General features: G+C 37.1%; 2 long non-coding RNA genes across 2 annotated transcripts in view; one reads left to right on the plus strand and one right to left on the minus strand.

The window, feature by feature from the left end:
- LOC143266991 (uncharacterized) overlaps positions 1–18,174 on the minus strand; it is a 180,248-nt gene extending 162,074 nt beyond the window's left edge. Inside the window, exon 1 of the long non-coding RNA XR_013041849.1 lies at positions 18,018–18,174. This is a non-coding gene — a long non-coding RNA (uncharacterized LOC143266991). The remainder of the gene's footprint in view (positions 1–18,017) is intronic.
- A 341-nt stretch (positions 18,175–18,515) lies between these two features.
- On the plus strand, positions 18,516–19,541 carry LOC143272028 (uncharacterized). Its single transcript, XR_013049406.1, has 2 exons — positions 18,516–18,568; positions 18,893–19,541. It is a non-coding gene; the product is annotated as an uncharacterized LOC143272028 (long non-coding RNA).
- The last annotated feature ends 7,558 nt before the right edge of the window (positions 19,542–27,099 follow it).

Below are 27,099 nucleotides of genomic sequence, written 5' to 3' on the forward strand. Positions count from 1 at the left end.
TGGTATCGCTTAATAACAGGTGTATGAAAAACATATACTGTAGTTGGAATAATAACAAAACATCAATCTCCTTTAACACAAACTGCCAGCTATATGAAGATGAAGTAAAATTTATGTTGATTTTGACCATCTTTTGTGCATGTAAGAAATCTTCAGTAATCCACATATATTTCTAGGTAATCGTTTATGTATTCTTTTCTTTAGTACAATAAATAACACCAAAATGTAATGTGTTTTTCCAGCCAACAAAACCATTTGTTTTTCGAGTCATTTGTTATTTGTTTTGATTTAATAAATTTGATTTCAATGCTCCCTCATTTTTAAACAAGTAAGTCCCCAGGTAGGTGTTTATTTCAAATACTTAGCAATATATAAAGTTGTATGTTTGCTAGCTAGTTTCTTTTCTCCACTGAAAACAAGAGTATTCTTCTCTTATTAATGAATCTATTTCTTTCATTCAGAACAACACACCACCTAAGATGTAAAAGATGTGTGGATGCATAAGGCCAAGGATTCACTGTTCCAAGCCTACCCTTGGGTTCATGTGTCTCCTCAGGTACTGGTGAGCACAGCAGCAGTGGGAGCTCCTCCCGGCCCTTCTACAGACAGAATTCTGAATGGCTTCTATGACACCTGCCCTGTTGATAAATGCCTTCGACATTTCCTCCTTTGGATGACAATCTGGACCCACCAAAACAGTGGGACATTATGCTCTTGTGTTTTATGTTATTTGACAAAAGTGAAGATATCTAAAAATTCCTACCAGGGTCACAAACCTGATGATTCCGATTAATCGGGAAGGATATTGTCCTGAGAAGTTGTACTGACATGAAAGTACAACAGAGATTGAGCCCTTCCTCAGAGAAGCAGAGAACTGAGCTCTTGATGGACACAATGAAATAGTGAGCTGCCCTGTTGTGAGGGCCAGTGGATGCTCTCCTCTGAACTTCTTCCCTCTACCATGCTATGTTGATCTAATTTTTTAAAAGTGTTTCTGTGACTCAATACAATTCAAATCTTATTTAAAATAAAAGAATTCCTAGTGATATTTCTAGCAACTTCAACTACCATATACTATTCAGATGATTTTGAGAACACATGCCTCTAGAATGAAATTTTCAATCTCTTGTACTTAAACACAAAATAATTTTCCAGAAGGGCAAATAAAAAAAAGATAGTTCACAGGAAAAATCACAATTTCCAGAGCCTCAAGAAGTTGTGTATTACTAATCAATTTTTAATTTATTAAAAATTCAATTCAAGTCTTTGCAAATTTTCTGTGGGAAACATTTTATTTTTTCATTGCTTTGGAAAATCTGGTGCATATAGATTCAGAGCTGTTCTTACAGAACTATGCTGTTATTTCATGCCCTTTGTTTAAAGTAATTGCTCTGTGAATATTTTCCTAGGGAGTTTATTCTGTTACTCCCAGAAGGAAGGGATAATGGCAGGCCTAGGACACCATCTTCTCCAAGCCAAGCTGGTGTAGCCGCTCTATTTTCTACACATTTCTCAAGTGCACAAAAATAAATGAACCAATTTTTAAATACACTTTGCATAGCTATTGTTTTGCTCATATCAAATAAATTTATTCTGAAGAGATCTTGTTTGTAAACCACCTCTCTAATTTTTTATTGTTTTGTTTTTGAAGCAGCTTCACCTTCCATAACTTTAATTTCTGGCATTCTTCCCCTTTTCTCTGCTTCCAGAGTAGACCTGGTGCTGAGCGGCATTCACACTTCACATTGCTTCTTACCTATGTGCACTTTACAATGGGCCAAAGTCCCTGTGACTTCAGTCAGGTGTGTTGGGTTCTTTTGTTTCACTCTGATAGGGGAATTTTGTTCTTGAATTTGCTTGAAAGAGGGTTATTTTCCTTAAGTTCAACTCTGCTGAGAGTGTATCATAAGAAAGTTTAGTTTACTCACTAGCCTTGCAAAAACCTGCTGAAATGATCATGTTTCCTTAAAGCAACAGTCTAAATTGCATGAGTTAATGTGAGGACAAGCTGTGTTTCTGTCTTTGAAAGAAATTTTTTCTAATGATGTTGATTTATTCTTTATATCAGTGTTTCACTTTTCAAATTTTTATAAAGGAATTTATAGTTATATGCACATTTGAGAATATTTATTTTTAAATCTCACTTCTCCAAGTATTGGGGTCAAGTGTCTTATAGCATGAGATTTTGGAAATTTTCCACAATTAATATTTTGTGAAATATTTATATTAATTTTTATTAAAATGTTTTAGAATCATTCAATACATCATCTGGTTTTCTTTGAGAGTAGATTTTATGCAATTACCTTGAAATAACATAAAAAGACTCAGATTTTTTACTTTATCTGATGACTTCTTTGTAAAATTCTACATATAGAAAACTGCATTTAAATGAACAATGATTTTTATAATGTCCATTTATTTATTATCTTATTTCATTTTATTTAATGATTCTGTATTATTTCTGGCTTCTGTCACTGTTGAAATATACATATCCACTGGTAGTTCCTTGTTTGTGTGGGGTTTTTTTCTTTTCTGTGTACTCTCAAGGTTTTTATTTTCTTTCTGCTTTTGCACTTGTACTATTACATGGAAATGTTCTGTCTGTAGGCCAGATGCATTTACTTATCTTTCTGAATATCTGCATTAAGGCCCTCTATTAATTTTAGAAAACTGGAAGATTCAGATTTATATTTAGCTTTTCTCCTTTATTTTTCTTTTTCCTATGAAACCTCAATTGCATGTGTATTAACATGCTGGAATAACTCAACTATCTCTTGGAATATTGTATTCTGAACTTCAATATAAACTTGCCACACATGCCATATTATATTCTCCACTTTCCTTTTAAAATTAGTAATCTTTTGCTTCTTGTATGTTTTTTAATTTTTCAGAAAATTAGTAGGCATCTAAATTTTGACTGATTTCACACAGAATCTTTACAAACTTGGATATTTTTTTCCTTCTCCATAGCCCTATAATAACAGGCATCTCTTATTCAAAGTCTTCAAAATCAGCTGTTCAGTTTCCCAAAGTATTTGTAAAGATTCTTGGTTCATGACTGAGGCTGACTGGTTGACCTGTGTTTCTACATTTCCCCTTGCCATGAGAGAATGATAATTAATTCTTCTATTTATCAATTGCAGCTAATTTCTCAGTGTTGTGAACAAGTCAGTTTCAAACTGATATAGAACCTGAGGCTATAGAAATAAATGCACATGTCTCCCCCTTCCTATGTTGTTAGACACATTGCTGGGTTTTCTTCCTCTCCTCAGAGGACTGTTTGGAGAAGCCCGTTCCTCTCCACACAGAATCAGTGCTAGTCAGGTGATGGGCAGGCACTGTTGTTCACCTTCAATGCACCTCAAACAAGTTATTCTTCTGTGTTGACTCAGCTTAGCTTTGTGGCTTTTGGAGTACTTCAGTTGCTTTGAGAAAAGACTTTAGAACTGATCCTACTTTACTAGTTGTTCATGCATACTTTCTCCTGCTATGTAAAACTTCAAGTTTCTGCTTATGGTTTGTAGTAATCTGTAGATTTAAAAAAAAACTAGATCTGGCTTCTTCCTGCCTTTATAGACACATGATAATTCTGATTCTTTTTTCTGATTAGGAGTGTTTTCTATTAATGTAGCTTCACATTAATAGATGTTAATATACATATATTATACATAATAATGGCAGTGGTATATTTCCACTACTTTCACTTCTTGTGTGGATTATTTTAGGCTCTAATAGAAAGCCTTGACCATTTATTGCTAATCCTATTTAAAATACCAGGAGTGCAACTCCAAGTTTTATTCTATCTCCAGAGAGTAATGAAAGAATGTTTTATTCTCTGATGTAACTTAAGATTTCTACTTAGCTTCTCAGTCTCTCAAGAACCACTTCTTTTTCCTTAGTTGAAAGAATAGTTAAGTAGGAAAAGTGTTTCCACGCCTGAGCATTTTGAGTGGCTTCAAGTCTGCCTGGAAACAATAGCCAAATAAATCTTTGTATCCTCTTATGTCCTCAAACATAATTTTTACTTCTTTCAAGCATGAACAGCTCTTCTTAGTGTGTGGATTGTCATGTTGATTCCAAGTCTATTATTATGCACTTATAAATAACCTTGATTCAATTTAATTCTGTGGATACATAATTACTGCAACTTAATGGCCTGCTAATTCTAAAAGACTGGAACACATTTCATTTTAATGACCATGTATTTCTGGTATCAAAATTTATATAACAATTAGCAAAGGATGGGCAGTTATTGATAATAATATTTGACCTGTTAATATGAGACTAAAAGAACATGCATAACAAACATTGCTTAAGAGAGAATAATAAATATCTTTGATTAAAACCTTCCTGAGTAAACTGTGTACAATAGCCCATGTCTGTATTTCCAGCCACTAGCCAGGCTACAGACAGAGTATCACAACCACAAGGCCAGCCTGGGTAGCATAACTAGACTGCCTGTATAAAGCATTAACATACAAGAAAACCAAGAATATAGCTCAGTGGTTCAGTGCCTGCACCATATACATAAGAACTTGGAGATGATCCCCATCCACAAGCAACTGGTCATATAACTGATTCCCACTCAACAGGAGAACAAGCAAGCACTGGAGAGACACACACTCAGAGTATTGAAAGAATAAGTCTAAGGCAGAGGATGAGACACCGGGGTTGCCAAATTACCTCAATCTGAGAGAGGACTGGGGAGGGTGGAATCATGGGTGCTAGAAGACAGTGCCAAGAAAGACTGGGAGACAGTGATCTGGAAATGAGATCATTCCAGCTGTGTGTATAAAGGACTCACAATAGAAGGAATGAAAAGCATTACCAGTTTGAGAAAGCAAGGGGCAAGAGCATACTCAGTTAAACCTGAGCTTGAGTCATGTCATCAGAGAGAAATCCAGATCTCAGAGTGCGATTGAAGCTATCAGGTCTAGAGTAGCCACAAATCTGACTTCAAATCAAATCAAGAAACAAAAATAGAAAGATTAAAACACATGGTTGGGAGATCCTATTTTTTTCTAAGCATATACATCATATGTCAGATTCTTTTCTTGGAAGTATTTTCTATATTAGTCCTCTTGTCCTTTGTTTGCTTGTTTTGATAGTGTCTCGCTTTGTAGCCCATGACAGCCTAAACTCACAATTCTCCTGCTTCAGCCTTATCAGTGCTAGAATTACTGGCATCTGCCACGATGCCCATGGGATCACATTTATACTAAAACAACAAGAAGTGTGATGGAAGGCACTTGGAGGTCATTTGGGAAACCCTAGGTTTCACTGTGGTTCGAAAGTAGGACTAACAGTTGATTCCTTCCTGTGTCCCACCAGTCCCAAAGACTTGATACCTTGACTCTGGGTTTCCTTTGAGTGAGCCCAGAGGTCTAGTAAAAGTAAATAAAGAAGAATAGGTCTTGAAAGCTGCCAGTAAAGACCACAAGAGAGGTCATGGTCTTTATGAGTGTCTTTTAATGAGATAATGTGCAATGTTATGTCTGTCATGAAACATTTCATTGATTTAATTACAGTTAATACATACTGAGCAGTAACTGTCAGTCTGCAAAGTAATCAAAGAACATTTCTTACATTGCACTAAAATGCAAGAAATGCTAAACATTGAAATAAGTTGAATAGTGTGATTCCAAAAGTATAGTCAAATAATGTCTTGTAAAAAACTACACAGGAATGAAATATGCCATAGCCATCTCTAGTCATTATTACTGAATTATTGTATTTATCTTCACTAGAGTGTATGGGCTTTGCCTGGTGTTTCTAAGCAACTGTGATTTGTAATTCACACCTTCCTCACTACAGCCTCAGAAATCATAAAATGGTCTACTACTGACCAACAGAAGGCTTTACTGATTATAACATTCTGGTGCATAATGTAGCTATAATAAAGATACTTTCTCAATAGATCATGTTTGCTGATTTCACAACTTGTTTCTCTCTGGTCCTTTACTGGATACTTTCCAAAGACTCACCCACCCAGTGCATTCATCAGCTGACTAGCTTTGTTTGTTTGTTTGTTTGTTTGAGACAGGGTTTCTCTGTTTAGTTTTGGTGCCTGTCCTAGATCTCGCTCTGTAGACCAGGCTGGCCTCATACTCACAGAGATCCACCTGGCTCTACCTCCCAAGTGCTGGGATTAAAGGAGTGTGCCACCACCACCCAGCAGAACATGTATTTTCTATAGTCTACCTATAACATCATTTTCAGGGAACCATGTAGTTGCCTTGGCCTAGCTACCTTGAGAGGCATCCATCATAGGTTTTTCAGGTTAGAGTCCGTGGCTCTTGGGGCACAATGTGACTTCCAGATCCTGTGGGACTGATGCATCCCCTCAGGCAGTGAAGCATTCACTTGGTGTTTCTCTGTATGTTCCCTTAGTGGTCAAGGAAACACTAAGGCTTCACAGGACAATTGGTCTTAGACAGTGATCTTCTGTACCCTGTATGACTTGCAAACTTCACTGTATCCTGGCAGCCACAATTGTATTGATCCTGGCAATTGCCATTACATTCTGTTTCTGATAAAGGTATAAAAAGTCTGGTTTCTCTCAAAAAATTGTCACAGCCTCAGCTTTACTGTGGTCTCTCCAACCTGGCCTGATTTCATTCCTTGAGGCTATATCCAAGTGATCTTGGCTCAGTAAGTAAGTGCAGGCTCTTACACTCATTATGTTTTATTTAAAATATATTTAATCGAAGTAAAAATATATTTACATTATATAAAATAAAATGCAGAGATGGCTCAATCATCAAGATTATTTACTACTCTTGCAGAGGACTTAGTTTTGCTTCCTAGCATTCCTTTTGAGTGCTAGAAAGATACATTACTCTAATCCGAAGGGATCTGATATTTCTAAAGTAAGTTATCTAAAGTTGGCTGGTCTCCACCATGCTTGGGAGGGGTTGTCTAAAGTAAGTTAGTCCCTAGCATGCTTGGGAGGGGTTGTGTAAAGTAAACTAGTCTCTAACATGCTTGGGAGGGCTTATCTTGATTAGCTTAACAAAGGTGGGAAGACCCACCTGTAATGTGGGCAGCACAATTCATGGGATGGTGTCCTTGGGCAGCACCATTCATGGATCCTTGGAAAATAGAACATGGTCACTGAGCTGAACAATTTATCTCTTTCTACTACCTGATTATGGAGGAATGTGATCAACTTCTACCTCATACCCTCCTGTCACCATGACTTCCCTGCTGGAACCTTTCTCTGAGAGCCAAAATAATCTCTACTTTCTTTAATTTACTTTTAGTTGGATATTTTCTTACAGTGATGAGGAATGCAACTATTACATATCTATTTTCTAAGTGTAATTCACTGACAGTAAAATGATCTTATCAAGAGTTATCATCATCATTTCCCTTCAAAACTCTGTATATCATAAAGGATAACACTGGAATTCCACAAAGATTACATTTCAGTTCCTCTACCCCCTATCCACCAGGTCTGAGTGAGTAACGTTCTATTTTCTATGTAAATAAATGAGGCTCTTTTCACTTCACCCTCTATGCATTCTGTTTGTATGACTGACTGATTTTAAGACCCTGAGAAGGTTTCATTCATATTATCCTGTGCCAGAACTGCTTCCCTTGTCAGGATTGGGTACTATCTCTTCACATCCAGCAACCAAATATGTTCATGAAAGAGTATCTGCTAAAAACCTCCTGAATTAGTTTCACTTTGTTTTGGTCAGTTGTTTGGCATGGTAATTCACACTCTTATTGGCCATAAAACCTCTGCAGAATTCATTAAACACCAGCACTACTGCCTCATGGGCATCTTCAATCCATCTATACCATTTCTAGACTTAGAATGTCCTTCAGTTCTTTTGTATAAGCTCTCCTTTCTCACAGCCTCCTTCAATGCATCCTTTGATCTTTGCTCTGTAACAGCCTCAATCTCTCCTCTTCTGTCTTTGTTTTAGCTGTTAAGGAAATGGAAAGCTGTGGGGCTAAACACAGCTTTTGTCTTACTTAGAAAAAAACCCTTCCAAATCATGTCTTTCTAGTAGGCATCTATTTATCCATCTATTAGTTCCCTTTTCTGTGTTCTATAGATTATAAGAGAATTTATGCTTTAACCTCATCAGTACCTAAACAAACAAGACTTACTTTTAAACACATACTAACTACATAGCATTAACATTAGATATACAGGTTTTTAATAGTTTTCCTCATAGAACTTGATATTATACAATGTTATGATATGAAATTATATTCTCCCAAAAACTATGCTAAAGCATTTTATTGTGGAACCCTTTCCTTCAGACATGCCATGCTTATTGGAATCTTGAAATCACAACAGTTGAGTTAACCCACACAACACCACCAAAGACCAGACCTATTAGCAAGGAATATACCATGAACTTCCAGCCTCTCCCTTTCTCCACCCCATTTTCATGTATCCTACTATATGAAAGTGGTCATGAGAGAGACAATAGAATATGGAGAAGGTTGACAGTTGACTGGGCACTCATTCCAATGATGCAGCTGCCAAGTACTCTAGTGGGATTTCTGGTGAAGCACCCATTTTTCAACCATTTTTCCTATAAAGAACACCTCACCCGGAAAGATTCTAGGAACTAGAGAAGTTGGGGACACCAACCCAGAGTCATCTGAGCAGAATTCATAGGGGTTGACAGAGATTGATGTGACAATCACCAATCACAGACCCTATATGGGTCTGAGCTAGGTCCTTTGCATATACATTATTGTTTTATAGCTTGGTGTTCTTGTGGTGCCCCTAACAGTGAAAGGGGGGAGCTTATCTCTGGTGTTTTTGTCTGCTCTTGGGACCCTTTTCCTCCTGCTGGGTCACCTCAATCAGCCTTGATATGTTTGTGCCTAGCCTTACTGTAATTTGTTATGCCATCTTCAGTTGCTATCCCTGAGAATCCTGTTTTTCTTTCTTTTTTTTTTTTGAGAAAAACAGAAGAGGAGTGGATCTGGGCAGAGGGAGGTAAAGGAGTTTGGAGAAGTGGAGAAAAGGGAAACCGAGGTCAGGATGTGACATATGTAAAAAATAAAAATAAAAAATAGAATATTGCCTCATCCATGCTCTGCAAGAAACCCCTCAGCCATTCTCTGTAAATAATGCCTCTGTAAAGCACCCCCACAGACTCACTGTTTCACCAAGTTGAACTTGCCTAGAATTGTTTCTTAAATGTATCCTTGATGCCTTATTTTGGAAGAAAACGTTTTTGTTCACATCTCCCTGATAAATACAAATAAAATCCTCTTTCACAGTACTCAAATACTAGAAAGTGGGGCTTTTGTCAAGATAATCTGGTCATGAGGCTAGAGCCCTCATGAGAAGGTCATACCCCAATAAGAAAACATCGTAATCCCTCCCATGCCTGTTTCTGAGAAGGCATAAGAAACCTGGATAGCTCGCCGGGCACTATGTCTGCGGGTAACTTGATCTTAGACTTCAAAAACCTCCAGAACCTGGAGAAATAAGTGTTTGCTCTCAAGTCACCCAGGCTATGGGTTTTTCTCACCACAGCCTGAGCATGCAAGGCAGTAGAGGTGAACACTGCTGAGGGCAGTGGGCAGAACAAAAACAGCATCAAAGTCAGGGATACAAATCAGACCTTCTGCATGTGTAAACCCGTTCTGGGTTTAAGTTCATTTCATGTTCTGCATTGATTGTCTGTAGGGTTTCCATACTACTGAGTTCATTTTTTTCTAATTTTCTTTCTTCTCAGCTTGTAATTATCATCATCTGTCCTTTGTTTCAGCATTTCCAAATTGGAGAAATATTACATAATGCATGTTCACTCAGATATATTTTTCATATTTATAAGCTTAATTTTTTGTTTTGTTCCTAAATGCTTACTAATCCCTGGTTTGGTAATTTGATGATGTTTAATTGACAATTTCAGTTTTATATTTATATTCTTATTTTGTGGCACATTTATATATAACTTCTACTTATGACAAGTTATATATGAATTTGTTATCATTTTCTGTTAGTATATGGAAACTTTCCCATTAAAACATACATTGAGATTATTATTTTGAATGCATATTTGCATCTCTCCTTTATTCTTTACCTTTTCTTATTTTTTTTAAAACTTCCAATATCTGTCTGGTGAGTTAAGAGAAAATTCAAAGTCTTGACCTTTACAACAAACTGTATACCAAAGTGCTTGTTGTCTTTCTTTAATTGCCTGTTGGGTTGAAGGGGTGAGCTGGGCTAATTGAGGTTGTAGTTTCCTCATCTCAACACACAATGAATCAGACTTATTGGAAAGCAATCAATTAAAAAAAAAAAACCCACAGGCTTCATGGAGGGTTTTATGTTTGACTGACCAAAACTGCTTTTGTTTTCTTGTGAGGTTTGAGGCTAAGATCAGAATGAGAGCCCATGTTCACTGATCAGTTCCTCCCCCTGAAATACTTTGTTTCCAGTTGGGAGGTCATTCTGTTAGATCCACAGCACAACCGCAGAGCTATTGTGGAATAACCATATTGAGTCTTGTTTTTTCAGAATATTTTATACTTGTGTGGTATTTATTTGAGACAGGAAGTTGTGGTAAGGATGGACTAGAATCAGACATGCACTGTCTAGAGTAATCTAAACAAACATTAGTGTTGCTTGAGAAAGTGTTTATAGGAGCAAACTCTGTATGTCAATGACTCTAAACTTCTGTTCAAAACCAATCCACACTCTCATCAAAAAGGCACTCATTTCATGCTTATTCAACTATGTTTACATGGTTACAGTAGGACAGAAATAGAACATTAAACTAGAGATTGTACAGTCTCAAAACCAGTAGCAGGGCATAGTGATGTGCAACTTTAACCCTAGCAGTCTGAAGGCAGAGTCAAGAAGATCTCAGTAGCTAGAGGCCAGCTTGATCTACACAGTCATCTCCAGGAAATCCAGAAATGCAGAGACATTGTCTCTAGTCCCACCACCCCCTTGAAAGTACCCATTTTGATATGCTTTAAGGGGAAGGCTTTGTTCTCCCTTGCTTGATTGTTGCTCATCTTTTAGAAACTACAGCTCTTCAGTGGTCAGAACACCTTTAAAGTACAATGTATTAGCTCTAAATTGTAAAATTCTGATAGATATCTGGTATGTCTGAAAGGTAAAACTCACAAACATCAACTGTCTATGTACAAACTTTCATAGACAACATAGATCCCTGAGAAGGGAATGAGAAGATTTAAAATAAATTATTTTATTATTCTTATTTATCTTTATAGGTTTTATCCCTGTTGGGGAATATTATTTTAAGGTGTGCTACTTTTGTTTATGGTGCATTTGTTTAACTCTGTGAAGCTGTGTTACTTTGACTAGATAAAATATCTGATGATCTGATAAAGAACTGAACAGCCAATGTCAAGGCAGGAGATAGTATAGGCAGGGCTAGCAGGCAGAGAGACTATATAGAAGGAGAAATCTGGGAAGGAGAAAAAAGAAGTAGCCAGAGAAGGAGGAGGACTCCAGCAGCCAGCTGGATGATGACACAGCAAGCCACAGAGTAAGAGTAAGATTTACAGAAGTAAGAGAATGGGAAAAGTCCAGAGGCAAAAAGTAGATAGGCTAAGTTAAGGGAAGCTGGCAAGAAACAAGCTAAGCTAAGGCTAGACATTTATAAGTAATAATAAGCCTCTGTGTGTGATTTATTTGGGAGCTGGGTGGCAGGTCCCCCCAAAACAGCCAAAAAGCAAAAAAATGAAACATCTCTTTTCTTCTCCTCCCTCAAACTCATCCAATGTTTACTTACCTTGCTCCTACTCAAATTCATAACCACATTTTCTTTATATTCTTTTTAAAATGTATTGAGTTTTCCCTTTTCTTATACACTGATTCTTTTCTCATGCAATATAATCTGAATACAATTTCTCCTCCCTCTACGTGTTCCAGTTACTTCCTGCCTTCTCTCTCACCTAGATCCATTCCCATTCTGTCTCTCTTTAGAAAAGAACAGGCTTCTAGGAGATACCAAAAAACATAACAAAATAAAATATAATAAGATGAAAAAAATCATACTGAAGTTGGATAGTCCAAGCCAACAGAAAAATAAAAGAGAAGGCACAAGAATCAGAGACCCATTCATTTTCACATTCATGAATTCCATAAAGTATGAAACGAAAGCTATAGTGTATATACAGAAGACCTGGTGCATGTAGGCCCTGTGCTATGGTGACATTTTATTTGTATTAAAATGTTATTTGTTAGTTAATAAATAAAGTTGCCCGGGGGTCAGAGCTATTAGCAAGCCATGGGAAAGCAGGGCAGTGGTGGCGTATGCTTGTAATCCCAGCACTTGGTAGGCAGAGCTAGGTAAGTCTCTGTGTGTTCAGGGATACAGCCAGTACTGGATACACATGCCTTTAATCTCAATACCAATCATAGAAAACCTGGAGGTCTATACAGACAGGCCGTGACGAGGAGGTCATGTGGTTGGGTTTACAACCAATGAGAAGGCAGAACAGAAACTCTATATAAAGACTTTAACACAGGAAGTAGCTCTGGTTTGGAGAGGTAGGACCACCGCCGGAGGAAGGGTAAGGTTTTAGCTCTTAGCTCTGACCTCTTGGCTTTCTACTTTGCTTTGGTTCTGTGTTTCTTATTTAATAAGATGGTTGGTTACATCTACACTGTGCTTTCTTGCTTCAGACTGTGAGTTCATACAAGATTTTCTCAGTTGTTTTAGAGGGCCTTGTTTTCTTGGTGTTCTCCATACCTTCTGTTACCCCTGTTCCTTCTGATTCCTCTCTTGTGGGGTTCCCTGAATTCTGAGGTGGGGAAAGTTGATGGAGACATCTCATTTAAAGCTGTGTGTTCCAATATGTGTGTGTGTGTGTGTGTGTGTGTGTGTGTGTGTGTGTGTGTGTGTGTGTGTAATGTCTGACTGGGGGGTCTCTGCATCTGTTTCCATCTGCTTCTCTGATGATGACTGAATAAGGCACCGATTTAGGAGTATAGTAAAATATCATTAGGTGTCATTTTAGTCATTTTATTGTTACTTTTTTTTTTTAGAGAAATAACATTTGGTTCTTTCTTAGTTCTCTGAGCTATCTAGTCTGTTTCTTGGTCACAAGCAATGTCTGGTATGGGTGCTCTCTCACAGAGTGGGCTTTAAGTCAAATCAGACATCAGTTGGTTATTCTCACAGAGTTTGTGCCACCATTGCCCTAGTATATTTTACCAGCATGTATATGTATATCCTTGTAGATCAAAGATTTGGTGGTTAGGTTGTTTCTCTTTTGGTAGCCTACAGAGTATGCTTCCATGTCAAAGACACTAGAACATGGTGGTGAGCAGATTCTATGTAGCCACCAGCTCAACCTCTTCATGTATAGGTATTGTCTTCAGCAATGGGAACTTGCTATCAGTTTGTGGAGGGCAACTTATTATCTTGGCAACAGCCTAGGTTTAAAATAAGTTCTTTTAAAAAAATCAATGACTTAAAAAAATAAGAAAATAAAAAATAAATAAATCAATCAATGACTAGAGCTGAAGAGATGGATTCAAAATAAGACTCAAGAGAGTCAAAGATGGATTCAAAATTTAAAATTACTCGCTGCTCCTGAAGGTTACTTGTGTTTGATTCCCAGCACACACATGACAGGTAATAAGTTGCCAGGGATTTGACAACCTATTCTGGACTCAGAGGCCACCATGCATGCTTGTGATACACAGATAAACATGTAAGAAATCACTAATACACAGGAAATAGTCCATAACTACCTGACATCAGGTTAATATAAAGTATTATAAAGAACAACATTTTCTATGTATAGTAAATGCTTGCTGAACCAAGAGACAATTTTAGTGGCTAACCTGCTACTTGCTAATAATCTCCAATCTGAAGGTCTGGTGAACTGTGTCATACAACAAAGTAATGTCTTCTTGGAGACAGGCTGTCCATGTGATTTACACACGCTGTGAGAATAGAATGTCTCCCGTGGGATCTCAACAAGTTTGGGCATCTTTAGAAATAGTATCAGGAGTACTTGAAATCTTGGCACAGTTATACAATCATATGGGAAATCAAAAAAATGAATGAAATGGTGAAAGAGATGGTGATTTGCAAGAGATTTGAACTCTCTTAAATTGGAGTTTTCCCTCAAACATATCTAGTTTAAGTAGAAAGATATTGTTCTAAAGACATACACAACATTCAGAAAGAAATGGAAATAAAATCCAGTTGTATATGAAGTAAAGACAGTAGAAATATGGATAGAGAAGGATAAAAATAATTAAAGAGTTAGAAATTCAGTCAAATGAAGTGTGAAGAGTTGCAACTGGCACAAGAATCTCACAATCATGATACTGGACATGGGGCTTATCTTGTTCAAGAGCTTACTTAATTCTAGATGTTAATAAGAAAAACTACACTCCTGGAATAGTGATAAGAAGGCTCTACTTGAAGCCAGGTGTGATGGGCCACTCCTTTAATTCCAGCACTCAGAGACAGATAGATCTCTGTGAGTGTGAAACCAGCCTGATCTACAAAAGGAGGAGGAGGAGGAGGAGGAGGAGGAGGAGGAGAGGAGGGAGAAGAAGAAGAAGAAGGAGGAGGAGGAGGAGAAGGAGGAGGAGGAGGAGGAGGAGGAGGAGGAGGAGGAGGAGGAGGAGGAGAAGAAGAAGAAGAAGAAGAAGAAGAAGAAGAAGAAGAAGAAGAAGAAGAAGAAGAAGAAGAAGAAGAAGAAGAAGAAGGGAAAAAGGGAAAGGTGGCTCTACCTGGCTGGATGTCTTGCCAGAGTTAGGGCTCACAAGTTGAATTAAGTTCATAATTTAATAAGAATAATTGCTCACATAGTTGAGCACAATGAATAGGAGAATTTCTAGTGTAAGCATTCTCAAAGTGACTTTGTTTCTGACTATAGGTTTGTAGCATTCTAAAGTCCTGAAGAATCAGGCCTCTTCTTGCCTATTCTAAACAGTCTCATCAGTCTCAGCAGTGAATATCTAGGCTGTGATTCTGAAGCTGTAACTCATTTCATCTTGCTTTGAAAATATCGTCCTGCACTTTTCCTCTCCTCTTTCTGTGGTTCACTGAAAGAGTTTGACATGGAGAGGAGACATATCTCCATGTAGTCATTTTTTGTGGTGTTTTAACAAAAGGTGTAGGCAGGAATATTAAGACAAAAAAGGCAGAGAGTACCTTAGTTTGGGCTGATATGTAGATTGCTTTCATCATTTTTCTATGGCAATTATATCAATTCTGAAAATTTATCCATTTACTCAGTAGTATTACATGCCAGAAACTCTTTTATTTATATACAAAAAAGACCTTAAACATGACAAAATAAAAGAAATTCATATAAAATATAAACCAAAATATAAAGATAGTATGAAATTGAGCAAAGGGAAAGAAGCTTTCCATATGTATTAGAGCCACAGAAAATATCTGATGTCTTTGGTTAAGAAATAAATTTAATTCAACAACAGGAAAAAGAAACAAATAAAGGAACAGTAGAAGGATATTTCATGAAGTAGAAGAGATGTGTGTTTTGATACAAAGGTAGGCCATCCTGGACTTGGTGAATTACATTCAATTAATAAAGACTGACTGGGCTGTAGGTGCCCTACAAATAGAAAATGTTGTCTGAATTTGAAGAATAGACAAGTCATAAAATTAATGTTGATTTATGTACAGTCATAGTGAAGTCTGAAAAGAAAGTTCATGAGTTTGGGTTGTGAGTATCAAGCGTTGCTCAAATGTACAATGGATAGGTAATGGGAGGGAGAAAGTCAGATTCCTTTAATGGTGTGGCTTCTGGTAAATCTACGGTGCTGCTCTGGAGTGCCTCATTACCATGAGTATGCAGGACTACTAAATGGCCTAGAAAACTTATTATACAAAATGAAGAAAGAATATGAAGTTGAGAGGGTAGGGAGGTTGAAGGAGCTCTTGAAGGAGTTGAGATAATAGAGAGTGAATATGATCAAAATATTTTGTAGTAAGTTTTCAAAAAAATAAATATGTTTTAAAATACATGCACTGGATCTTAGCTTCAATTTCCACCATGAAAAATAAGTTAATAAATCAGGTTAAGTTCTGCTGTTCCAGAGAGGTCTGTTGAGAGCTGTCTAGCCTTCCCTCTCAAGGTCCATTTCTGTATTCTTACATATCTAATTGCTACCTGTTGCAGGATTCTTAAAGGTTCTTATTAATAAAATCAAACCCGAGGCGAGTTATTGGGGTCCATACTGGTAGATCAGAGAGACAGAATAAGCCACAGCTATCTCACCTCACCAGTTCCTCAGCTGGTCCTGTTTCCTCAGACTGGAAGCCTCTGAGTCCTCATCCAGAATGAATCTCAGCTGAACTGTGTTGCTCCATAGCCTGAAAGCTTAACCAGGCCAAATGCTTAACCAGCCAAAAGCCTCTAGTTTCTGGTCCTCACGCCTTATATATCTTTCTACTTTCTACCACCACACCCTGGGATTAAAGGCTGGCTTTCTGGGATTAAAGGTGTGTGTCACCATGCTTGGCTATTTCCAATGTGGCCTTGAACTCACAGAGATCCAGAGGGATTTCTATCTCTGGAATGCTAGGATTAAAGGCGTGTGCTATCACTGACTAACTAGTGGCTTGTCTGTTCTCTGACCCCAGGTAAGTTTATTAAGGTACACAATATTTTGGTGAACACAATACCACCACATCTCCACTCTTTTTGTCTAAAATTAAAAAAGCTTATAACTAATACAAGAAAAACTATCTAATAAGTATATACAATATATACAGCCAAAATTACATTAATGATGTCTAGTCCATTAACATTTTTCAGATAAAAAACTCCATTATATATATTAACAATGTCCAGTCCAGTAACATCTGATAAACTCAGACCAAAAAATTTTCATTACTTATCTTATTTAAAACAAGTAGTTCCTTTTTAAAAGTAGATTCCATAATCTCCCTTTTTACCTTATCATATCCATATTTTCTCTTCTTTCTTTTCATAATAGATTCAGTAGTCTACCTTTTGTCATTTTTATATCTTCCCCTTTTTCTTCAGTGTAGATTCAGTGATCTACCTATTTATCCTATTATTTCTTTATCTTTTTTCTCAGAGTAGATTCGATGATCTATCTCATATCTATATTCTTTTTTTCTTTTTGCTTTCTAGGGGTGAAGATATCTTTAGGGAATCTTGAAAAGAAAATTTGGGGGTTAATCATCAAGTCCTGTATCGTTTGTCCAGTCTCTGCATAATAGGAAAGTTCAGGGCTTGTTTCAAGTCCTTGTTCGAGTAGTCTGTCAGGCTGGTTCATCTCAGCTAGCCATCTCAGAATTGTCCTAACCAGTTTGTAGTCCAAAGCAGATCTTTCCGTGGTGTTAATCAGCTTAATGGTTTTACCATAGTCCTTTTGAAGATTTCAAAGTTGCTGTTAAGCATGGTCATGGTTTCCTGCAGACTTTTTTTTTTTTTTAAAAAGAGAAAGCCGAGAAGTCAGAGCTCAGAGCTAAAATCTCACCCTTCCTCCTGCTGTCCCAGCTTCGCGAAAAGAGACCTACTTCCTGTCGGTTCGTTTTTTTAAAGTATGTTGTTTTGCCTTCTCATTGGTTGTAAACCCAAACACATGACTGCCTCGTCACTGTCTGAATGTACAGCCCCCTAGGTCTTAAAGGCATATGTCTCCAATGCTGGCTGTATCCCTGAACACACAGAGATCTTATGGGATTAAAGGCGTGTGCCACCACCGCCACACTCTTGCTATGGCTCTAATAGCTCTGACCCTGAACACACAGATATCTATGGGATTAAAGGCGTGTGCCACCACCACCACACTCTTGCTATGGCTCTAATAGCTCTGACTCCCAGACAACTTTATTTATTAACATACAATCAAAATAATAATTCAGTACAATTAGATTACCACCACAGCTACCCTTTGATCCTTTTCCAGTAACACTATTCCCAGTTTTGTAATTCAACCCTGAAGCATTGGAGATCTTAGATGGTAGAAATATCTTCTTTAGTAAATCTCAAACACTCTCTTAATGAGATAAGAGAAACCAAACTGTCACACTTACTTTCTTAACACAGTCACTGCTGACAGGGGCAGGTCTCCATGTGCTAGAAATTCCCCACTGCCAAAGCACGGGGGTCCTCTAATTCAGTCCCACATGACACGTTACACCTGGACTACAGAGTCAGTCCCACAAGCTCTCCCTCCACTCTGACACAGTCACAAGCAGTAGACTGTTAACTGCATTTCTAACTGGCAAGAGTGGGGGATGGGGTGGGATGTGTGCATGCTCCTTCATGAATCATTCTCAAATTGGTGTCTTTACCAAGGTGATTCTCCTTAGGTATATATTTTTCCTCATTTCTGACTAGAATGTGTAAAGGGAAGGGGCGCTTTGTTCACAATTTGGTGTGCACATATGTTACTGGTGGAATTATTGTTCACACATATTGGGCAATGTGGATTTCTAATGCTGGAATTTTAACATATTTGGTAGATTTACTTGTGTAAAATTGAAACTCTTTGACTCTGTTCTTCAGTGTGCTATGGGAAATGTAATACTCAAACATCTCTCTGAAATTATAATTTTGATGGAAAGTTGAAGATCTTCCTAAGGTAACACTTGATATGTAACTCCAGGCTTTTATCACATGAAAATTTCCTTTTAAATATCTCAATTAATTACACAACAGTCCCTTTCTTCTCACACCATGCTTCTGTGAAAGATAACACAGAAGATAAACAATGGGTTCAAATAGACTTTTGCATAGGTAGCAAGACTCATTTCAACTTATAAAGGCTTTGTTTTTCATATCCCCTTAAGCCTTTAAATAAATATTTGCAAAGAACATCAAGTTAATATATTCATTAATAATCTGCTTACTGTTCAGAGAACAGTCTGCACCCCCAAGAACTGAAAATACTATGTATTTTCTCCAGATGCCCAAAGGCTGTGAAGACCCAGGAGTTCCCATGAAAAAGAAAAAGATGCATTGACAATTGTCAGGTGCTCAGCAAGTTCAAGCATAAACTGGGAGGCACCATCACTTTGCTGATTCCTTTCCATGGACCTAATTACCACTTCACTTCACTCAGAATCCTCTCATCTTCATGCAAATGAGCTGTGGCATCTGTTCACTTTACTCCTAGAGAGGTTTAGTCTTAACAGTCTGTGAGCTAAAACTGAGCTGCTAAACATCCAGGCTTACCAGTAATGATAATCTCTCATGAGCATTTACACACATTCCATCAAACAGAAAGTAACAACAACAACAAAAAAAAGACAACCTCACTTTAATAATTCTGCCATTGAGTGTATAAGGGATAAGTCCTCCTTTCACATGTGATTGGGATGTGAGTCCCTCTCGAAGATGGAATGGCATAAATACATAATATTCGTGTGGAGGAGGCCAAAACGCTAAAGATGACAGGACACATTCTGCTAGTCTCCAGCAAGATCATTACTGACCCAAAGATCAGGAAACGGAGTGGTGATTTCACACAACCATGAACCCATCTTCCTCTGAAAGCAGTATTTAACAGACTCACAGTTGAGTGAGGAGGGAAAATAAACTATTGCAAAGATAAAGCATCAAAGTCAGTGAGGACAGGCGCATGGTCATCAGCCTGGCTTCAGCAGCTAGTTCAATCTGTGTGTGCAGGTGTATATGTACGTTTGCAAGTGTGCATGTGCATGTGTGTATGTGTGTGCCTGTGTATGCATGCATTGTATATGTATGTGTTCTGTGTTTATTTACATGTATGTGTATTTAGGTATGCATATATGTATGTTCATGTGTATGTGTGCATTGTACATATATATGTATTTGTGTGTATTTATATCTGTATGTGTGTGCATGTATATGTGTGTTAAGTGTGCATTTGTGTGTGCTTGTGTATGTGTGTGTAATTGTACATATGAGTTTGTTCTATATGAGATTTTTGGAAATTTATGCATGTGTTATTATGTGTATATTTGTGTATTGTGTATGTATGTGTATGTGTGTGCATTCTTGTGTGTGTACAGTATAGATCATGTATATTTTTTGTGTGAATGTGTATATGTGTTTGTGTGTAAGCATATGTATATGATTGCATTTTTGTATATATACCAGTGAAGACACCTATATTTGTGTATGTGACTTTGCCTATTTTCTGAGTCGTGTACATATGTATGCTTCTGTATGTACATGCATATATATGTATATATTCATGTTTGCACATTTATCTGTATATATGTATAAATATTTATGCATTAGTAATATGCTTATGTATTTATCTGTATGACTTCATGAGTATACAGTGTGCATGTGCATTTGTGTTTTTGTATATGTGTGCACATTGTACATTTCAATCTATGCAATCATAGACAAACAAGAACATTGAGGGTAAGCAAGTGAAACAAGACAATTAGTAATGTAGGATGAAATGACATGATTATTGAGATGAATAAGGCAACATATAAAGAGGACAATGGCATTGTTTACAAGATGGCTGTTTGAAACAAGGGTCTTTATGAACTTGAATTTGACCTGAGCAATGTCAGACTGACATTACCACCTGCAGTATTTGACTGAGTGGATGGTACGGTGTGCCAGCTGGAATAAGAAAAGTGAATTCCCAAGTACATTTATTATTGATCACCCATTAATTAATATTGTCTTAAAAATCTATAAATGTGATTTAGAGTTTGAACTATGTCAACTGGCATTATCAAGAACTAATAGTTCTTCTTTCTCCATTACTTGTCCTCCCCAGTGCTGGATATGCTATCAGTCTTTCCAACCCATGGATGCATAAGAATTCAAGTAAACAACAGGCAGAGTTGGAGCTAAAGTATTCTTACTTAATTATCTTCTCATTGGAAGAAACCATTCATTCATAAAGTATTATTATTTCCTTAGTAGTTTATTATTCCTTAGTACGAACTGTATGATTTTTGATTATGTAAATTTTTCTAGAAGAGGAGATATGCTTTAAGCACAGTAAGTTATGAATACCTAAATTGTTATAGCCTTTCACCATAATAAAACAATTAAAATTTAAATTAAAGCACAATGAGATGAGAACACACTTATATATATACATAATGCAAACAAGCTAAATGCAGCTATTTGTAAATAAGATGAGTGGGGAACATGACTGGGCTAATATGTGGAAAATTAAATTTAGAATGCTCTTTATAATATATGAATATAAAATGCAAAAAAGAATTTCCTGCTGAAAAACTCGCTGAAGTTTTCATAAACCATATAATTAATTTACAAAGGAAAGAGAGCAATTACACATATGTCATGTGAGGATAAAATTAAATAAATATAAATATTATAACTGATGATCCTTTTTAAGGAGATGAAGATTATACTGTAAGGTTTCTTGTAGGGAAATATTGTATTACTGGACATGTGCACACACCAGCAAAATTAGTGTAAAGGATTACATATCTGGGTGATGGAAATTCATTTTGCTTTGCTATATTAGAGGTGGTATGGTAATGATGAATTTAAGAACAAATGGTAGATCAGACAGCTGGTGGGCTCTGAGAGGGTTCTATGTAGTACTCGAGGTAAATGGGGACCTCAGTCATGTTCAAATCCTAACATCAAGTTTCTGCAATTCAATGATAAGAATCTTCATTAAATATTTGAAATCCCATCAAGTTTTTAGATGTACTATTACACCGTTTTGACATAAAATATGTGACCCTGTGTTTTCTCTCCTTTGATCTACATATATATCTGGAAATGATTCCTAACATCAGAAGCTAAAAAAGTTGTGTTTTGTGCTTTTCTTTCTCAAGTAAAATGCATCCCTTTTTCATGGAAATTACCTCTATACAATCAGTATTAGCCAGCAAAAGTCATTAGTCAAAGGGTTTCTAGCTACAGGTTTCATCAGAAACTCAGGAGGCTGAAAAAAAAACAGAAAAGTACATTCACAAGTTAGAGCTGTAATTCATGTGGAATACAATCTTTGATCAATTTGCTGTCCTCACTCAACCTAGCTATGACCTTTCACCTTCATACACCTTCATACAATCATGAATTCACCTTCATACAGTCATGAATTACAATTGTCATAAATGAAAACACATTGAAGACTATGTTTCTTTTGCATTACTAGAGATTGAACTAAGAGCTTTGTCTGGGTTGTTCTAAGCATTATATTTCACAATTTTGCATTATTCAAGAAAAATATTACTGGCATGTCAGAAACGCAGTCGCCTCATTTTACAACAATTTTTTGCAAATTTCCTGTGGTCTCAGAACTAAACTCAGGATCTGTCCTCGAGGACTTGCCTTGATGTATCACAATCTTTTGTGTTTTATTAAAGCTTTTTCCTGTTAAAAACTACCGTGAAAATTAAGCTAAATGGTTTATCTATCTATTTATCTATATCTTATATCTGTCATCTATAATTTACCATCTACTAATATCTATCTTCTTTTTTAAAATTTATTAATTTATTATTATGTATACAGTGTTCTGCCTGTATGCATGCCTGCACACTAGAAGCAGGCACCAGATCTCATTACAGATGGTTGTGAACCATACCATGTGGTTGTTGGGAATTGAACCCAGGACTTTTGGAAAGGTAGCCAGTGCTCTTAACTGTTGAACCATCTGTCTAGCCTGGTATTTATCTTCTATACATGATCTAGAGTCACCTACCTTTCATCTACAGCCTACCTATTATCTATAATCTATCTCTATCTACCTTCTATCTGTAAATGACACTTCTAGCATTTGTTATTCATTTTCTATCATCCCTCTGTCTCGATGCCTGGCATGTGTCTCTCTGTGTCACCTCCTTTGAGTCTTACTACCATGTTCCCATTTGAATTTGCTTTTAGAATTTAATCAGCTGTCCTTTACTATAATTACTTTTCATATGCTAATTCTAGTCTCTCCTAGTGTACACTGTTTACAACATAACTCTCTCCCATATTTCTGAAGCTGTTTAAGGCATATATACAAAATGTATTTCTGGTAATTAGGAACTCATGTTTTATTTCTATAGCAGCTATGTCTCTTGCTTCATGAAAACAAATTTATGAATGAACATACCATTTTAGTCAGAAAAAGTGATTCTTTCAAAGATTTCTACTAGGTTGGCTCATTAAAAATAAGCTGTGAGTCCTGAACTCCACACAAAGAACTGCAGGTAACTAAGAGATGCTGAGAGTGGGAGAAATAGTCTTTCCTGGAATGAGTATTATGAATTGGTTATCTAATATCAAAAGGTTAGTGTGAAAATATACGTATAAGTAATGTTACACAGACTGAACAAGTTTTATTTAGGAATCTATATGTATATACATATGCATAAATACTTGTAATAACAATTAACGAAAAACTAGGCCATGAATTTGAAAGAGAGCAAGGGGAGATAGATGAGAGAGTTTGGAGGGAGGAAAAGGAAGGGATAAGTGATAGATTATCATTTTATAAAACAAATAATAAAAATGTATAAAAAGAAATGCAGATGGTTTCAACAAGCAACAAATATTGTGTGTGTGTGTGTGTGTGTGTGTGTGTGTGTGTGTGTGTGTGTGTGTGTGTGTATTGTCAAAGGTTATGCAGACATATTACCTCTGCAGTCCACAATGGTAGTAATTAGCTGATAATTGCTTTAATATATAAGCCTCCGAGGTGCACAAGTGTATTTGATCACCTTTACTGGCCTTCTGGATTGCTGTTTTTTTTTTTTTTAACAAATATGGATTTTTAAACATGCTCTATGGAAATATCTTAAGCCTCCTCATTTCCTCAGAAGACACGAATGCATGGCATCTCCAAGCATGTGAACTTGGAAATTGAACAGGATAATAGCTTTGTTTTCAGGAATATATTCTATGTTTAATAATGCAGTGTAAAGGTCATATTTTCAGATGCTAAGTCACAGAATGTTCTGTCTAAAATCTTGACAAGTTTGCCCTTTCAGGAAAAATGTACATCCATGTGACCATGTGTGGGCTGTGGAAAATATGTCTTCACTCATCTTTCAATTGTTTAATAATCCTTAAATTCTTAGTTTACTCTTATACAAAAAGTTCTAACACTTTATACTTTGAAGGTCAGTTTCCATACCTAATGCAAAGAGAAATAGAATTGTTTTATTTTTCAGCCTTCCTTGTTTCCACAACTTGGTAATGCAATCATGTAAAATTATCAAAAACAGTACATTATTTCCACTTCCTATCTGTTCACATTTATATCATGTTACCATTAGTTAGCCTAGAGTCAACACTCAAAGAGCTTCCACTCTGTCCTCTTTCCATGATTGTTGGCTGGGATAAGCCAGAACAGACTCAGAGACCATACACTCATGGTAGAGGTATGGGCTGGCTGGTTTTATGTCAACTTTACACAAACTAGAGTCACTGGAGAGGATGGGACCTCAGTTGAGAAAGTGTTGATATGAGAATGGGCTGTAAGCAAACCTGTAAAACATCTTTTTAATTAGTGATTAATTGTGGGTGGCCCATCTCATTGTGGGTGGTTCCACCCTATGCTGATGGTCCTGGGTTCTATAAGAGATAGCTGAGCAAACCATAATAAAGAGCAAACCAGTAAGCAGCACCTCTCCATGGCCTCTGCATCAGCTTCTATCTCTAGGTTCCCACCCTGCTTGATTCCCTGTCCTGACTTCTTTTGATGATGAACAGTAATGCAGAAGTATAAGCCACATAAGTCCTTTCCTACCCCATTTGCTTTTGGCAATAGTGTTCCATCTTAACAATATTAACTCTAACTAAGACAAGGTATAAAATATAAGAAGTCTGTGATGAAGAGGTGAAGATGGGAATAAAGTCTTCTAAGTACAAAAAAAAAATAGTTTAAAAATTGTCTGGACCTGGTGCGATGGCTTGCTGAGTAAAGGTGCCTGCCGCCAAGTCTGATTACCTGAATTCAATCCCCAGGACCCTCATGGTGGATGGAAAGAACCATATTTGTCCTGTGAATTGCACCCTCATATCATGGGACAACACACATGCTTATGTGCACACACAGGTGAGTACAAAATAAACATATTGTTGCAGTTATGTTTAATATTGCAGTGATGAAATGCTATGACCACAACAACTAGGAGAGGAAACGCTTTATTTGGCTTATGCTTCCACATCTCTGTTCATCACTGAAGGAAGTCAGGGCAGGAACTCAAACAGGGCAGGAACCTGGAGGCAGTAGCTGATACAGAATCCAGGGAGGAACACTACTTACTGGCTAGCTCACACAGCTTGCTCAGCATGCTTTCTTAACCCAGGATCACCGGAACAGGGAGGGCATCGGCTGAGCCCTCCTTCATCAATCACTAGTTAGGAAAATGCTCTGAAGGTTTGTCCACAGCCTGATCTTATGAAGGAAGTTTTCCAGTCAAGTTTCCCTCCTGTCAGGTGACTGTAGCTTGTGTCAAACTGACATAAAACCACCCAGTGCATATAAATAATATAGTTTTAAATTTTTAAGAAAAAAGTTCTAATGTCAGAAAGTTTGCAGATTAGCATGGAAGTGAAGCAAAGGACCAAATCCTTCAAGAGGACACAATTCAGAGCAAGTCCATGTGCACAAGCATTGTCAGGACCAAAGAGCCAGACTAGTTACCACAGAGCTCAGAAAGGCGTTCTGTAGCCTATAGGATCCCTGTCTCTCTCAGGGTCAGCTCTCTTATATGAACCTCTGGCCACCAAAGATTTCTCTCATCACTCAGCAGTACAAATTTCTTGGTAAAGGAAAGAAATCCTTTTGCTTTCCTCACAAACTCATTGTGGAAACCCTCAGGACTCTCTGAACTCTAGAGAGAAGTTCCCACACCTTTCCAGCTGCATGTGCTCCTTCACTGTCATCTCATGAATCAGGTCATCAGCACCTTGGGCAGTTGCTCCTCCACCACAGCTCTCAATCCCTGCATTAAAAAGAAAGTCCTAACAAGGTGCAGGAGGAGAGTATGCCCTGCAAGGAAGCCCTGGCTGCAGGAGAGTCCTCAATAGGGACATTTTCTACTTCCTATGTGGCATTTCGCTCAGATTATTAGTAAAATATAGAAGGAATGAGAAGAATCCAGAAAGAGGATGTGAGTAAAACCTATATGGAAAATAAAAGAATAAAAATTTAAAAATTATATAAAATAACAAGATACTGCAACAAGGAAAGCATGATAGTGAAAACAATAAAGGAATAAAACATGAAGTTGGTCTATTTGTGTTTTTTCCGAACCACACAACATTTTCTAAAACTCTATACTTAAAACAATGAACCTGTGGAAATGACTGGATTTGTGATATATTTCATACAAAAAAAAAGTGCAGCCTCAACTAAGGCATGTTGTTCCAAAGTGCTGAAGTACATTTGAGATTTTAAACTAAAGAATTAATACACAAAACACCAAGGGGACACAGGGCAAATGTCAAAGGCTGGAGTTAAAAGCTATTGTGAGCAGCTAGACATGGGTTGTAGTGGGTAGCTGTTCCAGCTTTGACCTGGAAGTACTACACCCATTGAGCCTTTGGTAACTGTCATGCCTACAAGGCAGAGCCTAGACAGGAGCGCTTTAGACCTGAGATCCGGATGTGCCAGCTGTCTTGGTTCCTAGATCCTGGATGCTGGAGGTAGACTGAGCAGAGTTTTCCAGAGAACACAGCTGGACGGCGCTACACCTTTTCCGGGCCCTGTAACTTATGCCTTTACTTGTAAGTTACCCCACAAAATAAACCTCCCTTTTAACTACGTGGAGTTGCCTTAATACTACAACCAATAATGAGTGTTGGCTATCAAATATGCATCTTCTGCAAAAAAGAGTAAAGTCTTAACCCCAAGTCATTCCCAGAGATCAATTTTAAAGAATTGGATGGGAATATTTTTATGAGGATTGCATTCATTGATTATATTCCACACTCTGAAATGGCAGAAATCTTTCTCTCACCCCACTGTCCAATACAAATTATATGGTATGTGCTTATGTCATGTACACACATTTGCCTAAAATGATACATGACGTGTGTACAAGCGTTACTATAAAGGTACCAACATACTCCCTAGGCATTAGGGGAATCTAAATATTGTTAAATGTCATTAATTTTATAGTATTATTTTATTTAAAGTAACATAGATGAGTAATATACTTTACATAATTTAAGTTTATAAAT

Source organism: Peromyscus maniculatus, chromosome 1 (assembly GCF_049852395.1).
Source record: "Peromyscus maniculatus bairdii isolate BWxNUB_F1_BW_parent chromosome 1, HU_Pman_BW_mat_3.1, whole genome shotgun sequence".
Classification (NCBI taxonomy): Eukaryota; Metazoa; Chordata; class Mammalia; order Rodentia; family Cricetidae; genus Peromyscus; species Peromyscus maniculatus.